The sequence below is a fragment of the Microcebus murinus genome, chromosome 6, assembly GCF_040939455.1.
Source record: "Microcebus murinus isolate Inina chromosome 6, M.murinus_Inina_mat1.0, whole genome shotgun sequence".
NCBI classification, from domain to species: domain Eukaryota; kingdom Metazoa; phylum Chordata; class Mammalia; order Primates; family Cheirogaleidae; genus Microcebus; species Microcebus murinus.
In genome coordinates this window covers 28,336,913-28,353,586 of record NC_134109.1, presented here as the reverse complement: position 1 = coordinate 28,353,586, position 16,674 = coordinate 28,336,913, and the positions used below count along the sequence as shown (strand labels likewise).

The following is a 16,674-nucleotide window of genomic DNA, read 5'->3' as shown; positions in this document are numbered from 1 at the left end:
CTCCCCTGACAGGATAACAAATTTAAGACCCTCTTCTTGCTTTGTCCACTAATTCTAAATATTGTGTGATGCACTCTGCCTAATCCCAACCAGTTCCCCACCTTGAAGGATCTGCCTTAAGCCACTTGAGTCATGATCTCAAAAAGACCTTATAAATACCCTTTTCTAACTTACCCCAACTACCACCACTGTCAAAATGGTGCTTGCCCTTGATGTCATAAATTGAATAAATTAATTGTTTAATCTACAGAATTCTCTTTGTGGGTAAAAAATCAACAGGATTTGGTGACTAATTATGTAAGTTGAGGAAGAGGGAGAAATCCAAATATAACTCATGTTTTAGGCCTCAGCAAACAGGATGGAGAGTAAATGCTATCTAGAAAATGATAAACAGGGTTAAGAGGGGGATTAAAAGTACTGGGGAGGCCAGGGCACAGTGGCTCATGCCTGTAATCCTAGCACTCTGGGAGGCCGAGGCGGGAGGATCATTTGAGCTCAGGAGTTCAAGACCAGCCTGAGCAAGAGTGAGACCCCATCTCTACTAAAAAAATAGAAAGAAATTAGCCAGACAACTAAAAATATATAGAAATAATTAGCTGGGCATGGTGGCGCATGCCTGTAGTTCCTGCTACTTGGGAGGCTGAGGCAGAAGAATTGCTTGAGCCCAGGAATTTGAGGTTACTGTGAGCGAGGCTGATGCCACGGCACTCTAGCCTGGGCAACAGAGTGAGACTCTATCTCCAAAAAAAAAAAGCAAAGATCTGACAGCTATAACCATCAACATGGATGAATCACACAAACATAATGGGAATTGCAAAAGAATATAATATATTATGATTCTTTTTTACAAACACTAACAACTAAATGAATACTGCCTGTGTAGGAGGCACTGTTCTAAGCATGTTATATAATGACTCATGAAATCCTCACAACAGCCTTATCAGGCAGAGTCTATTTTATTTATTTTAAAAGACAGGGTCTTGCTATGTTGCCCAGAATGGACTCCAACTCCTGGGCTCAAGCAATCTTCCCGGCTGGGCACAGTGGCTCACACCTGTAATCCTAGCACTCTGGGAGGCTGAGGCAGGATAATTGATTGAGGTCAGTAGTTGGAGACCAGCCTGAGCAAGAGCAAGACCCCATTTTTACTAGAAATAGAAAAAATTAGCCAGGCGTGGTGGCATGTGCCTGTAGTCCCAGCTACTTGTGAGGCTAAGGCGGGAGGATTACCTGAGCCTAGGAGTTTGAAGTTGCTGTAAGCTGCTAGGCTGATGCCATGACACTCTAGCCCAGGCAACGGAGCGAGACTCTGTCTCAAAAAAAAAAGAGTAATCCTCTCATCTCAGCCTCCTGAGGAGCTAGAATTACAAGCATACACTACCACACTCCCAAGTTGATTCTATTTTTCATTCCCATTTCACGTATGAGGAAACAGGCACAGAGAAATTAAGTAATTTGCCCAAATCACATGGTAAGTAGCAGAACCTCCTGGTGCCACTGCTCTTAGTCCCTACATTATACTGCCTCTCAAAAATACACAAAACTAAACAAGATAATATTTAGGTATACATATATACTTAGTAAAACCATAAAGAAAGGCAAGAGAATGGTAAATATAATTAAGGGCAGTGTTACTTTCATTCATAATTTTATTTATTATTTATTTATTTACTTATCTATTTATTTATTCATTCATTCATTCATTCATTCATTCAGTTAGTTTTGAGACAGAGTGTCATGGTGTCAGCCTAGCTCACAGGAACCTCAAACTCTTGGGCTCAAGCAATCCTTCTGCCTCAGCCTCCCAAGTAGCTGAGACTATAGGTATGCACCACCATGCCTGGCTAATTTAGAGACGGGGATCTCACTCTTGCTCAGGCTGGTTTTGAACTCCTGATCTTGAACGATCTTCCTGCCTCAGCCTCCCAGAGTGCTAGGATTACAGGGGTGAGCCACCCCACCTGGTTCCATTTCATAATTTTAATTAGGTGGAAAATAAATCAACTATAAGCCTTTCTGGAACTGAGAATAGAGATGGGGTGGAGAAACATAAATACAAATGCCAGAAGAGGTGGCTCAGGCCTGTAATCCCAGCACTTTGGGAGGCTGAGGCAGGAAGATCTCTTGAGCCTAGGAATTCGAGGCTGCAGTGAGCTAGGATTGTGCCACTGCACTCTAACCTGGATGAAGAGAGAGATCCTGTCTCTAAAAAAAAGTTGTATCATTGCCTCAGTGTTCTACTTAGGCACTGATCTAAATAAACAGCAACAAAGCACAACTTTATCACACACAGCTAAACAAGTATATCCAATACTTAACTTATAGGACTAATAAAATTCATACCTTTCTGATACAAGTTAACTTACATTTTCATGGAAAGGTAGCTAGAACAAAGGCTTGGCTTTTTTTGTTGTTGTTATTGTTTTTTAAAACCTACTTCTCAAAGGAAACATTCAGCTCCTGTGTAAAGCTAGGTTTCAGTAAATTTGAAATTTATGTTTCAGTTCAACTTTTTTTTTTAATGGGCTACCTTTGTTAGGGAACCCTTAGTACTATACTGCCTTATTTTAGAAAACTCTGCCATCTACAGCATTTTCAAAGAAAAAATTTTAACAGATTATTCTAATTTTTCAACAGCTAAACTAAAAATTACTTTGCTTCATCAGCTATCAGACCAGAGATTTAAAAACAACAAATTAAGTCTTGGCTGCCCTAAAGATTGGAATTTGAGAATAGAACACTGTCACAGTTTGAATGTGGCAGTTCCCTAGCCACATACTCCTCAGCCCTGATTACCATTTAAATTGTATGTTCTCCACCAGGGGCTCATGTACCCCATGGGCTCTTCAGATTCAGCAACCCCTTAAGATTATGTACAAATCTAAATGTATATGTGTCTGTGTACTTTATGATTCAACTTTCATCAGAATCTTAAAAGATTCTGTAACCACCAAAAATTTAAGAACTGACTTAACAGTATTCCACAATTTTTATCTGTTATCTGACTTTAATTATAGGTTTCCGCCTTATGACTTTTCATCTTCCCACTTATCTTGTCCACAAAATTCCTTTTTTTGTTTTGATACATGGTTTTCCTGTTCATCTTTAAAGATAATGGCAAGTTAGAGCTTCATAAAATGAGGAAAGACCCTGTCTTCTTAAAACTGCAAAGGTAGTTTCAAAAGTTAAAACTGTGTATATTTAAGAAGCATTTTTTCAAAGCCATCTTTTCTGAGGGCTTTTTCTTGTTTTTACAAAACTAATTTTAATTATAATTGGTCGTTTGCCTTTCAATTGAGAAAACAACTGGTGCACTCAATCTGTGATATGGCAATACTTAACTTTTAAGACATGTTAAGACTTCCCAGGCTGGGCGCTGTGGGGTGGCTCATGCCTGTAATCCTAGCACTCTGGGAGGCCGAGGCGGGCGGATAGCTCGAGGTCAGGAGTTCAAAACCAGCCTGAGCAAGAGCGAGACCCAGTCTCTACTATAAATAGAAAGAAATTAATTGGCCAACTAATATATACAGAAAAAATGAGCCCGGTATGGTGGCACATGCCTGTAGTCCCAGCTACTCAGGAGGCTGAGGCAAGAGGATCGCTTGAGCCCAGGAGTTTGAAGTTGCTGTGAGCTAGGCTGACGCCACAGCACTCACTCTAGCCTGGGCAACAAAGCGAGACTCTGTCTCAAAAAAAAAAAAAAGACTTCCCATATAGACCAGGCATGGTGGCTCACTCCTGTAATCCTAGCACTCTGGGAGGCAAGACAGGAGGATCACTCAAGGTCAGGAGTTCAAGACCAGCCTAAGCAAGAGTGAGACCCCCGTCTCTACTATAAATAGAAATTAATTGGCCAACTAAAAATATATCAAAAAATTAGCCAGGCATGGTGGCACATGACTGTAGTCCCAGCCACTCGGGAGGCTGAGGCAGAAGGATTGCATAAGGCCAGGAGTTTGAGGTTGCTATGAGCTAAGATGATGCCACGGCACTCTAGCCTAGGCAACAGAGCAAGACTCTATCTCGGAAAAAAAAAGACTTCCCATATAAAAATACATAGTCATCACCCGGAACCCCAGAACACACATATACACAGACTGACTTCGTTAGGATGGTAATACTTCAAGTATTAAACCTTTACTTACAGAACAAAATGAGTTTGCTTTGATAGGCAAGGACTGATTTAGCAAGGAACATCTTGATGAAAAAGGGCAGAATTGCTGAGAATGCTAGCCTACTTTTTACACTGACTTTTTTCCTCTAAGCATCTGTCAAGTGTGGGATGAGGAAAAAGGTGCTGGAATCTGGAGAGGCAGACGAGAATAAAAATATATTTGATTCCAAGAATTGGGCTGGGGAGATGGGGGAGAGAAGAGAAAAAGAAATGCCACTGGAAAAATTACAGAAAAAAATTATAGAAATAAAAAGCTGTTAAAACCAGCTCTGCTCCCCTTCGCTGATAAATAACTTGGCAAATTATCTACACATATCACCTCTTCAATTCTTCAGTCCTCTCTAATCTTACTACTCCCTTTCCCTTATACTCCTCTCCCCTTTTCTAAGCCATCAGTAAAAGATTTCTAAAATATAGCTCCTGTTTGTCCACTGCTTATCATCTCCACCACCAGAAGAACCATGGTGCAAGATAACTTCATCTCTTACCTGGACCACCAATAAGCCACCAATTAGTCTTTATTCTTTTTTTTTTTTTTTTTTTTTTTTTTGAGACAGAGTCTCGCTTTGTTGCCCAGGCTAGTGTGAGTGCCGTGGCGTCAGCCTAGCTCACAGCAACCTCAAACTCCTGGGCTCGAGCGATCCTTCTGTCTCAGCCTCCCGAGTAGCTGGGACTACAGGCATGCGCCACCATGCCCGGCTAATTTTTAATATATATATCAGTTGGCCAATTAGTTTCTTTCTATTTATAGTAGAGACGGGGTCTCGCTCTTGCTCAGGCTGGTTTTGAACTCCTGACCTTGAGCAATCCGCCCGCCTCGGCCTCCCAGAGAGCTAGGATTACAGGCGTGAGCCACCACGCCCGGCCTAGTCTTTATTCTTATTCCTCTCTTGTCCTTCTCTGATCAACTGTGTACAACATTGTAATCTTTAAAAATGTAAAATGGATCATGGCACTGCTCAATAGTTCCATGGCTTTCCAATGCATCTTCAAATGAAATCCAAACTCTCATCATTCATTGAGTCAGTATGGCATAATTCATGCTGCTCAATAAGTGCTTGGAACAGTGCCTAGAACATCACAAATGTCCAGTAAATGTAAGCATATCAAGGTATGGCCCTTGCTCTCTTATCTTGAGGTGGCGTTCTTCTAATTAACTTTTTATGATCCTTTCAGCTAACTGTAAGTTTGTTCCCTCTTAAGGCCTGTTGTTTCCCTCTCCCTGAAATACTTTTTCTCCCAGACCCCTCAAGTACTTCTGTCTCCCACTCATACCTCAATTCTCAAGCTAAATGTTATCTTGTTGACGAGGCCTTCTTTTTCCGCTTTCTAATATCATACTCTATATTCCTTATTACACTACTCTTCATTTCCTTCACAGTGCTTTATATTTTGTAATTAATTTTTAATTTATTTCATTGGTTAAACTCTTCCTTGAACATTATCAGATGCCTCAGAATCCATTCAATAAATTTTCTAACTTGCTAAAGGTAGGAAATACTGATTTCTGTTCTTTCTATCCAAAATAATCTTAAGTAATGTATTAATCTCATTTCACCAAGTAGCTGAAAAATTGGTCACTAATATAAATATGTCATGGTCTGTGTTGATTCATTATACCTACACACTTCCTTTAATTGTTAATTAAATAACATCCTGTATCCAACAAAGTATTGTGCTAGGTAGTAGTAGAAGAGGAGTTAAGATGAAAAAATTTTATTTTAAATAAAATGTATTTAAATAATTGTATTAAGATTTTAAGGTCTTGAATGATGTAAGCACAGAATAAAAAAGACTGAAAGGGGATATTTCAAATAGGGGATGGATTAGGTTAGGGTGAAAAGCCATGCTATGTATGTAAAAATATATATTTCATAGAGCTAAGATACCATTGACTACAAGATATACCTTTATTTTATGTTCCACTGAGAAAGAAAAAAATGCTGCCCAAATTGTTAATTTTTAATTAATTGTTAATATCCCAATGGGAAATATTTCCCAGTTCCAGTCACAGAATTAAACTGTGAGGGAAAGAAGAAGAAAAGAAGGGAGAAAAGAAGGAAGAAAAGGGGGAGGAGGAGAGATAGAAGGAGAAGAAATAAAAAGAAATTTACCACTCTATTATTAACACTAAGTCAGTATTCCAAGAACATCAAAGTCTCAGTGATATGTAATATTGGTTATTCATTACAGTTTGTTATCAGGAAGGGGAAAATAGAACACTGAAAACAGTGGCCTGCTTTTTCACTGCTTCTATTTGCCTGTATACCTTTGCTTATTCTTTTATTTTTAGCTTTTCTAAATCATTTTGTTTTATTCATGTCTCTGTTTACAGCGCATAATTAAGTCTTGCTTTGTAATCTAAATTTAAAATCTTGTTTTTTTTTTTAAAAAAAGTGAGTTAAGTATAACAAAAAGATAAATCTTATAAGGTCCACATACTTCAAAACTTAAAATCATACTTCTAAATGACTTGAGAATCACAGGTCTTGGCTTAAAGTGACAATCATAATAGAAAATTTAAATATTTAAATATGTAATTAATAATGAAAAAATTCCATTTCAAAACCCATGAGCTACTTTTAACACATTAACTGCCATGTGAGTTGTATTTAACTCATGCTAGTTTTGAACCTGGTGCCTTATGAAGCATATGAAGACTCCATTCTCTGAAACAAATTCAGTTAAGTCACATACAACTCAAGTGGGATGCAGTGTAAAAACTGATTCTAGTACCAAGTGAGCTGCATATAACTCATGCACAGAAAACAATAAAAAATAACAAATTTTTCATTGAATTAGAAAGGATCATTTTGTTTTCAAAGTTTTTGTTTTACTTTCATAATAAAACATCATGGTCCCAGGGGAAAAATTTTTTTCTAGTGTGACAATGTGTTAAATGTATAGCTTCAAATGCTTATATTAAAAAGTAAGGTTGGCCGGGCGCAGTGGCTCACGCCTGTAATCCTAGCACTCTGGGAGGCCGAGGCGGGCGGATTGCTCGAGCTCAGGAGTTCGAAACCAGCCTGAGCAAGAGTGAGACCCCGTCTCTACTATAAATAGAAAGAAATTAATTGGCCAACTAATACATATATAGAAAAAATTAGCCGGGCATGGTGGCACATGCCTGTGGTCCCAGCTACTTGGGAGGCTGAGGCAGGAGGACTGCTTGAGCCCAGGAGTTTGAGGTTGCCGTGAGCTAGGCTGACGCCATGGCACTCGCTCTAGCCTGGGCAACAAAGTGAGACTCTGTCTCAAAAAAAAAAAAAAGTAAGGTTAATAATTGATGAGTTAAGTGCCTGTCTTATAGAATCATAAAAAGAAAAAAGACGGCTCACACCTGTAATCCTAGCACTCTGGGAAGCTGAGGTGGGAGGATCGCTCGAGGTCAGGAGTCCGAAACCAGCCTGAGCAAGAGCGAGACCCTGTCTCTATTAAAAATAGAAAGAAATTAGCTGGACAACTAAACATATATAGAAAAAACTAGCTGGGCATGGTGGCACATGCCTATAGTCCCAGCTACTCAGGAAGCTGAGGCAGAAGAACTGTTTAAGGCCAGGAATTTGAGGTTGCTGTGAGCTAGGCTGACGCCATAGCACTCTAGCCCGGGAAACAGAGTGAGACTCTGTCTCAAAAGAAAAAAAAGAAAAAAGAAAAAAGAAAAACCACAGAAATTATAAGAAAGTAAAATACTACTTCCGATAACATATTAGGCTAGACTATTCAACCAAGTTTCTTGCTGAAAACAACTGGAAGTGATGGATAAAATTTTTTCCCAAAAATCTTAAAAGCACTGAAAAGCTGACAAGATGGTAAAACAATTACCAGACCAAAATTCATGAGAAAGTAGAAACGCAAAGATATAAGATCATAGGCCTGTTCCTGAGGCCTATGTTCCTGAGCATAATGAAACTGCTTTTGTTCCAAAGGTCTACCAGGAAATCTGCCTTCCTGCTGCAGAACATAACAAACATCCCTAAGAAGTTATAAATACAAGCAGGTTCACACACATATTTGCAACCCAAATTCACTCCATTTGATGGTCCAAAATACCTCAAAGGATGAATTTAAAGTATAACCAAACTGTAGTACCTTGAGGAAACTGCAAGAAACAAGCAAATCTCTTGAAGCAATACATGTGCATCTTGGGTCTCAAAGAATAGCCATAAATTTTTTTTTCCAAGAAAACAAGCAGTTAATAGGCAAAATCTCACACAGGATAAATAAAAAGAAATCCACACATAGGCATAGCATATAAAACTTCAGAAAACAAAAAAACAAAGATAAGAGCTCAAAGAGAATAGCAACTACAGGTTAAAAAGACAGATTCACTCAGAGAACTATTAGATAGCTGATCTATCAACAGCAACAATGCAAACCAAAAGAGAGTGGAATTATTTCTTTCAAGGGCAAAAAAAGAAAAAAACTAAAAAAAAAAAAACAACCCAGCCAAACCATAATTCTTTATCTAATATCCTCCAAGAATTAGGGTGTTAAAACTACTTTTAAATAAAAAGAGTTCACTACAGAAAATTTCATTAATGAGAACTCTAAAGAAAAAAAATCTTCAGAAAGAAAGATCGATATGAAAAAAATCCGAGATACCAAGGGAATTAGGAGAACACAAAGTTGGAATTGACATCAAATTTAGAAGCTCATGGTCATCATTTCTGCCATGTAGCCTGAAGAGCAGAAAAGCCAGTGGACAGAAAGTGAAAAAGCAGCAGATCCATAAAGGAAAGAGGAAGAGGCAAAGTCTGAGTAGTATTATAAGCCCCTGGTTCTAGCTGTTCCTGAGGCCTAATTGAAATCCCGTCTGTGGGAACTGGGAAATCTTCAGTGTCCTTATATTAAACTCTGCTTATCACTTAAAAAATGTAAAAAAGAAAAAGGAAAAGGCCAGAAATTAATTAAATAGAAAATATACAATAGAGAAAATCAAAATCGAGCACTGGTTCTTTGAAAAGGTTAAGAAAATATATAAATCCTCTAGCAAAACTGATGAAGGAAAAAAAGAGAAAAGGCACAAAAAATATTAGTAATTTTTAAAAAGAGAAATACTTAACAGAATTAAAAAGATAATAAAAATGCTTTCATGCAATATATATATATATATACACACACACACACACATATATATATTTGTTGTTGTTGTTTTATATATATAAATAAAGATAGGGTCTCCCTCTTGCTCAGGCTGGTCTCGAACTCCTGACCTCAAGTGATCCTCTCGCCTCAGCCTTCCAGAGTGCTAGGATTACAGGTGTGAGCCACCATGCCCAGCCACTCGTGCAAAATATCGATACTTTACAAACTCAAAAAAATGCTCTAAAAACTGATCTAGCTAAAAACAATTCTAAATAAAACCATTTAGAAAAATGAATACATACCTCCCCAAAATATTAACCCCACCACCCAAAAAAATTACCAAGCCCAGATAGTTGAACAGAAGTTCAACCAAACTTACAGAAAAAGATCATTTCAGGTCTTATAAAATCCTCTTAGGGGGAAAAAAAGATTAGCTCCCAACTCATTATTTGAGGCTGGCATAATCTGGATACTGGATACTAAAACCAAATATGGAGAAGAAATAAAAATTATGGGCCAATTTCACTATGAACATAGATGCAAAAAGTTTAAGCAAAGTATTAATAAACTACATCCAACTGTATATTTTAAAAAACAGCCTATCATTCCAGCAATGCAAGAATAACTGAACATTAGAAAATCTATAAATGCCATTCATATTAACAGAATAAAGGAGGAAAACTATATGATCATCTTGGCAAATGCAGAAAACACATCTGATAAAATTCTATATTCATTCTTCAAACACAAAAATATCTTAGCTGACGAGTAAACAGAAATGTCTTTAACCTATGGAGTATCTACCAAAAATCTACAGCAAATATTATTCTTAATAGTGAAACAAAATAACCACTTCCTTTAAAAATTAAGTGCAACATAAGGATGCCTATTATTAACATTTGAATTGAATACAGTACTGGAAGTCCTAACTAGCACAGTTAACACAAGAAAAAGAAATAAAAGGTGTAAGCACAGAAAAGACACAATCTTCACACAGTATCTTAGCTGACCATATAGAAAATTAAAATCATCCATAGATAAATTATTAGAATAATTTAGGAATGTGGCTGAACATAGATCTCTATACAAAAATAAATAAATAAATAAAGCTTACATTAGCAAACAGAAAATAGAAAAGAAAAAAAAGAGGAAAAATATACTATTTATAATAGTAACAAAAAATAAGGGATCTCATTTTTCTTTATGGAAAAAAAGGACAAAAACTTCACTGAAAGGTATTTTAAAATACCTAAATAACCAGAAAGATAAACTATGATCAAGGATAGAAAGGCTCGATACCGTAAAATAAAGGAAATAGGCTGGGCATGGTTGTTCACTTGTAATCCTAGCACTTTGGGAGGCTGAGGCAAGAGGATTGCTTGAGGCCAGGAGTTCAAGACCAGCCTGAGCAATATAGTGAGATCCTGTCTCTATAAAACATAGAAAAATTAGCTGGGCATGGTGGTGCATGCCTATAGTCCTACCTACTCAGGAGGCTGATGCAGGAGGATTGCTTAAGCCCAGGAGTTTGAGGTTGAAGTGAGCTATGATGATACCACTGCACTCTGTCCCAGGGTAACTGTCTCAACTAAAACACACACACACACACACACACACATAAATAAATCAAATGCCTATATAGATTAAAAGCCACAGAGATCTGGGGCTCATATACAAGGCAGGTCCCATTCTTTAAATAATAGCTTTTGAATTTTTGTATAACTTGACTCAAATTGTTTTTCATTCATGGATATTTCTACAATTGATATAAACTTATTATTAAAAATTAATCACAGGTATTTTACTTTAATTAAATTGTAGTAATAGTTGATATAGCACTTTAGGATTCTGACAGCTGCAATAAACAAGTATGAGAAAAGAGCACATGATCAGTACATGGTTGAGTTCTAGTTGAATGTGCTGTGGTCCCATTGTTTTAAAGGTCAGTGTGCAGGCCGGGCGCAGTGACTCACGCCTGTAATCCTAGCTCTCTGGGAGGCCGACGCGGGCGGATCATTTGAGCTCAGGAGTTCAAAACCAACCTGAGCAAGAGCGAGACCCCGTCTCTACCATAAATAGAAAGAAATTAATTGGCCAACTAATATATATATATAGAAAAAATTAGCTGGGCATGGTGGCGCATGCCTGTAGTCCCAGCTACTCTGGTAGCTAAGGAGGCAGGAGGATTGCTTGAGCCCAGGAGTTTGAGGTTGTTGTGAGCTAGGCTGACGGCATGGCACTCACTCTAGGCTGGGCAACAAAGTGTCTCAAAAAAAAAAAAAAAAAAAATGGTCAGTGTGCACATTCACCGTAGTGTAATTCTGATAAACACTCCTGCAAAAATTGAAATGTTGCCAATATTTTACATAATACATAAGGTTTTGGTCCTTGGTAATTACCTGTCAACATAGCCAAAATACCATCTCCTTAAAAGCCACCTGAAAATGTAGACATTTATTCTGAATACAAATTGCACTCTCAAGGGGAAGACAAACCACATTCATAATACAATGATCTTAATATGGTCAAAGCATATTTCTAGTGGATCTATGTATAGTCCTTACATATATATGACCCTTGTACATGTGAGCTGTATTAGCAGTTGCCCAATTTGCTTTACCATACATCTGAATTTGATCAAATAAGATTTTCTTTAGGTCTAACTTACTCGAGTTTAACTTTGGTTTATGTAAGTTTTGTGGTACTCTACATTGCTGCCTAAACTTTGCTTTATTCAAATTTCCTAAGAGAGAATTAGAAATTATGATCATTTGCTTTATTGGTTGCTAGGAGATGATAATACTAATAGTTAACATTTACTGAATGCTTACCATATGCCAGGCACTGTATTAAGTGCATTTAATAAGCTTTGTACATATTAAATCATGTAATCTTCACAAAAATCCTATACTATTACTATCACCATTTTGCAGATAAGAAAACTGAGGTACAGAAAAGTTAAGTAACTTCCCCAATGTCACACAACAAGTAAGTGAAGAAGCTTAGGGATTCATACCCAGGTAGTCTGTCTCCAGAGCCCAGACCCTTAATTACCATGGTATACTGCCTTTCACAATATTTAAAAGATACATGAAATTATTAAGAAGGACAAAAAACTTAGCAGTAAAAAAACTATCAATAAGAGTTAAATAACAGTTAAGCAATATCAATACCAATATAAGTTATGATAAGTTGATACTTCATAGCAATTTCAGTTTCATAGTTATGATTAAGAGTTTTGAAGTTGGACAGACCTGGCTCTGAATCTTGGCTGTGCCCCTTACAAGCTGTGTGATTTTGGACAAGTTTCGTAACTTCAGCAAGCCTCAGTTTCCTCATCTGTAAAATGAGAATAATAAACATCTCACAAAGCTGTTGTTAGTAACATAATTATTGTTGCAGTACACTGATATGGCAATGCCAAACAAAACACAGTTACACAAAATAAAAGGAGAAAGAGGCTCTCAATTTTTTTCCTATAAAACATTACTTTATTATAATGATATAACCAAGATGATCACTCCAAGTTACTGCAGCCACTGCTAGATCTACACACTAATGTAGAACCATAATCTCCTCTAATACGTAACAAATAATTCTCCTATATAAAAGACAAATAACTAAAGGTAAATTGTGGGATCTCTGAAATAAAATATTGTATATACATAAAGAAAGACACAAATAGATAATAAGACATTGTTATTTACTGAGAACAATTCCCACAAATCCTATTCCATGCATATCCCTTCTAAGACTAGCAAGTAATATTCAAGAGGCCCAAAACAGGAAGACCTGTGCCAAGAATTGATTCATGGCACTGATAGGAAGGAATTTTTATAAGAGAAAAATGGAAAGAAAAAGCGGGGTGCAGTGGCTTATGCCTCTAATCCTACCACTTTCGGAGGTGCATTTATTGAGACCATGAGTTTTTAGACCAGCCTGAGCAACATAGCGACCCCATCTCTACAAAAAATTAAAAAATTGGCTGGGCACGGTGGCTCACGCCTGTAATCCTAGCTCTCTGGGAGGCCGAGGCGGGCGGATTGCTTGAGGTCAGGAGTTTAAAACCAGCCTGAGCAAGAACGAGACCCGGTCTCTACTATAAATAGAAAGAAATTAATTGGCCAACTAATATATATAGAAAAAATTAGCCGGGCATGGTGGCGCATGCCTGTTGTCCCAGCTACTTGGGAGGCTGAGGCAGCAGGATTGCTTGAGCCCAGGAGTGTAAGGTTGCTGTGAGCTAGGCTGACGCCATGGCACTCACTCTAGCCTGGACAACAAAGTGAGACTCTGTCTCAAAAAAAAAAAAAAATTAGTGGGGTGTCGTGGTAACACACCTGTAGCTACTTGGGAGGCTGAAGCAGGAGGATCATTTGAGCCCAGGAGTTTGAGGGTGCAATGATGACACCTGGAGAAGAGACCTTATCTCAGAAAGGAAAGGAAAGAGGGGAAAGGAGAGGAAAGAGGAGAAAAGAGAGAAAAGGGAAGGAAAGGAGAAAGGGAAAGGGAAAGGAGAAAAGAGAAAGGGAAAGGAAAAGGGAAAGGGAAAGGAAAGAAAAGAAAAAAGAGAAATAGATATTGTCAAAGTAGGGTAGAAAATGGGCCCAGAGATCACTGGAATACAAGGGAAACTTATTTGAAACAATCTCGAATATCTCCATTTTTTTTTTTTTTTAAGACTCTGTTACCACACTCGATCGAGCGCAGTAACATGATCATAGCTCACTATAGCCTCCAACTCCTGGGCTCAAGCAATCCTCTTGAGTCAGTCTCTCAAGTAGCTAGGACTATAGGTTGTGTGTCACCATACCCAGCTAACTTCATTTATTTTTATTCTTTATAGAGACACAGTCTCGCTATGTTGCCCAGGCTGATCTCCATCTCCTGGCCTCAAGCAATCCTCCTACCTTGGTCTCCCAAAGTGCTGGGATTACAGGCATGAGCCAGGCGCCCAGCCTAGTATCTCCATATTTAATTCCACAATCATATCTATATCTCCATTGTCACATAAACTAAAAAAATATTCTATTCATTTTCTTATAGCAAATAGTAGTTTCTGCAAAGTATTAAAAAATCATTTGGCCTAGGCCGGGCGCGGTGGCTCACGCCTGTAATCCTAGCTCTCTGGAAGGCCGAGGCAGGCGGATTGCTCAAGGTCAGGAGTTCAAAACCAGCCTGAGCAAGAGCGAGACCCTGTCTCTACTATAAATAGAAAGAAATTAATTGGCCAACTGATATATATATAAAAAATTAGCCGGGCATGGTGGCGCATGCCTGTAGTCCCAGCTACTCGGGAGGCTGAGGCAGAAAGATTGCTCGAGCCCAGGAGTTTGAGGTTGCTGTGAGCTAGGCTGATGCATCAGCACTCACTCTAGCCTGGACAACAAAGCGAGACTCTGTCTCAAAAAAAAAAAAAAAAAAAAAAAAAAAAAAAAAATCATTTGGCCTAGAATTGTTTTTTATATTTCTACCTGTCCCCCCCTCAAAAATGTGGCTAATAAAAGGGTAAATATTATAGAATTACATTTATAGAACTGGTATTTAGTTTTCAAAAATGAAAAGTGTCGTAGAGTATCTATTCAGCTATATATTAAAGATTTCTAATTTATGGAGAAAATTACACAAGGAAAATTAAGCTATGAAGAGGTATTCAAGGTTAGGAACAAAAACATTCTTCATACACAAGTGAGACTGACAGTAAAAAAAAAACAAGAAAAAGAAACAAGGCAATTCAGATAAAATATTTATAGAGCACCTACTTTGTACAATAAAACCACAATACTCAGTATCAGGAAGGGTATATAATCTCTAAACTCTACATTCTCATAATCAAGAAAAGGAATATAAAAAGACTATGTGATGGAACATTGCAAATGCTTTAAGAGAGGCACAAGTTGCTGTGTCTTAAGAGGGAGATGAGATCACTGAGTAAGAGTGAGAAAAGACTTCGTGGAAGATGTAGCATTTGAAAAGTTGAATTCTAAGAACCCTAACTTCTGAATATAAAAATAATTTAAACTAAAAAGCTTTCCTTTGGCTATTATAGAGTGAACATTGCCTCTCAGTTACTATTAAAATAGAAGGTGGGCTGGGCACGGTGGCTCATGCATGTAATCCTAGCACTCTGGGAGGCCAAGGTGGGTGGACTGCTCGAGGTCAGGAGTTCAAAACCAGCCTGAGCAAGAGCGAGACCCTGTCTCTACTATAAATAGAAAGAAATTAATTGGCCAACTAATATATACAAAAAAAAATTAGCCGTGCATGGTGGTGCATGCCTGTAGTCCCAGCTACTCGGGAGGCTGAGGCAGTAGGATTGCTTGAGTCCAGGAGTTTGAGGTTGCTGTGAGCTATGCTGACACCACGGCACTCACTCTAGCCTGTGTAACAAAGCAAGAGTCTGTCTCAAAAATAAATAAATAAATAAAATAAAATAGAAGGTGGATAATAAAAATGTACTAAATCTAAAACAACATTTTCAAATGGAATTTGACAAATAATAGCCATATCTTCAGTTGCCTTTTCCCTCAAATATTGTACTAGTTTAGAATTCTACACTAAGAAACTTGAAAAAACAAAGATTTGAAATAACTGAGGTTATTCACTCATTCACTTAATACTTTACAAAATTTTAAAAGAGAACTAAAAAAGTACAATTGGATGCAAAATTTAGCTCCAAGAATAAAGGCAACTTGAGCACCACAAAAATCTTGTGAAAAATAGAAAGAAAAAAGTTAAACAAAAAAGAAAAAAATTTTAAAATTAAAAAATTAAAAAAAAAAAAGAAGAATAAAGGCAGCAAGTCACAAAGGGATGTGAAATGAGTTACACAGAGCTGGCTAATAAAAAGAAGCCTAATTGTTTACCCACATCTGTTCTCACCTCCAAAAGAGGACTTTATCTCATGGATCTTTATGAAAAAGACACTAAGAAATGTGTCTTTAGTAACAGATTTATATAAAATACAAACATTTCTTTAAAAACATTTTATTAAAGTATAAGACACGTAGTAAGAAGCAAACTGTATAGCTCAATTACTTTTCACAAAGAAACACACTTACATAACTAGCGTCCAGAGCAAAAATAGAGCAATAGTAGCACCCCAGAAGCCCTCTCTATTCTCCCTCTTCTAGTTGCAACCTCTTTCTCTCTAACCAAAGATACCACTATCTTAGGAGTTTCCAATATGACAGTTTCTGCAATAGGGAAGATAAAAAATTGGGACAAGTGAATAGGTACCACACCAGTTCATGGAAGATCATAACCTGAAATTGTTAAAATTTGAAAGAGGAGAAACCTATTTTGGAGAGGATCATAATCTTTGACAAAAAAAATGGATACTATATGGCAATTGAAAGCTACCTGATTAATGGTTAGATATTGGTGAAGTTCCAATTATTTGTTAAAACCAT

General features: G+C 37.4%; 1 protein-coding gene across 8 annotated transcripts in view; it reads right to left on the bottom strand.

Annotated features, from left to right (window-relative positions):
• NUMB (NUMB endocytic adaptor protein) overlaps positions 1 to 16,674 on the bottom strand; it is a 186,566-nt gene that overhangs the window by 78,091 nt on the left and 91,801 nt on the right. For all 8 annotated transcript variants that reach the window (XM_012741306.3, XM_012741282.3, XM_012741285.2 and 5 more), the window contains one exon: positions 12,517 to 12,601. The gene's annotated coding sequence lies outside the window, so the exon portion shown is untranslated. The remainder of the gene's footprint in view (positions 1 to 12,516; positions 12,602 to 16,674) is intronic.